This window comes from Ascaphus truei, unplaced genomic scaffold (assembly GCF_040206685.1).
Source record: "Ascaphus truei isolate aAscTru1 unplaced genomic scaffold, aAscTru1.hap1 HAP1_SCAFFOLD_1401, whole genome shotgun sequence".
NCBI lineage: Eukaryota > Metazoa > Chordata > Amphibia > Anura > Ascaphidae > Ascaphus > Ascaphus truei.
This window is the reverse complement of record NW_027454282.1, coordinates 19,536-20,000: the sequence shown is the minus strand read 5'-3', so window position 1 is coordinate 20,000 and position 465 is coordinate 19,536.

The following is a 465-nucleotide window of genomic DNA, read 5'->3' as shown; positions in this document are numbered from 1 at the left end:
CCCCCACCCAGTGTCAGCTGCCGTGCGAGACCCCCCTTCTATATCTCCCCCCCCACACATATACATGCCCCCCTCCCTCCCCGGTGCTACAACTCATCCCTTCCCCGGCGGGAGAACAGCCAGTGGCCAGGCTGCCTCGCGGCGCCGAGTACCCAAGATGGCGGCGCCCGGGACACAGCGGGGGAGCGGCCACAACACGCTGCCTCCCGTCTCAGATCCACGTGGGACCTGCCGGATGGGTGAGTGAGCGGCCTTCACCTCCCTTCCACCCCCCTTCACCTCCCCTCCACCCCCTCTTCACGTCCCCTCCATACCCCCCTTCACGTCCCCTCCACCCCCCCTCCAGTGTCAGTGTCTCCCCGATACCCCCCCCCCCCCCCGGCGCCGCTACAGTCAGCGGGGGAGCGAGCGAGTGCCCGGGACACAGCGGGGGAGATGCCACAACACGCTGCCTCCCGCCTCAGA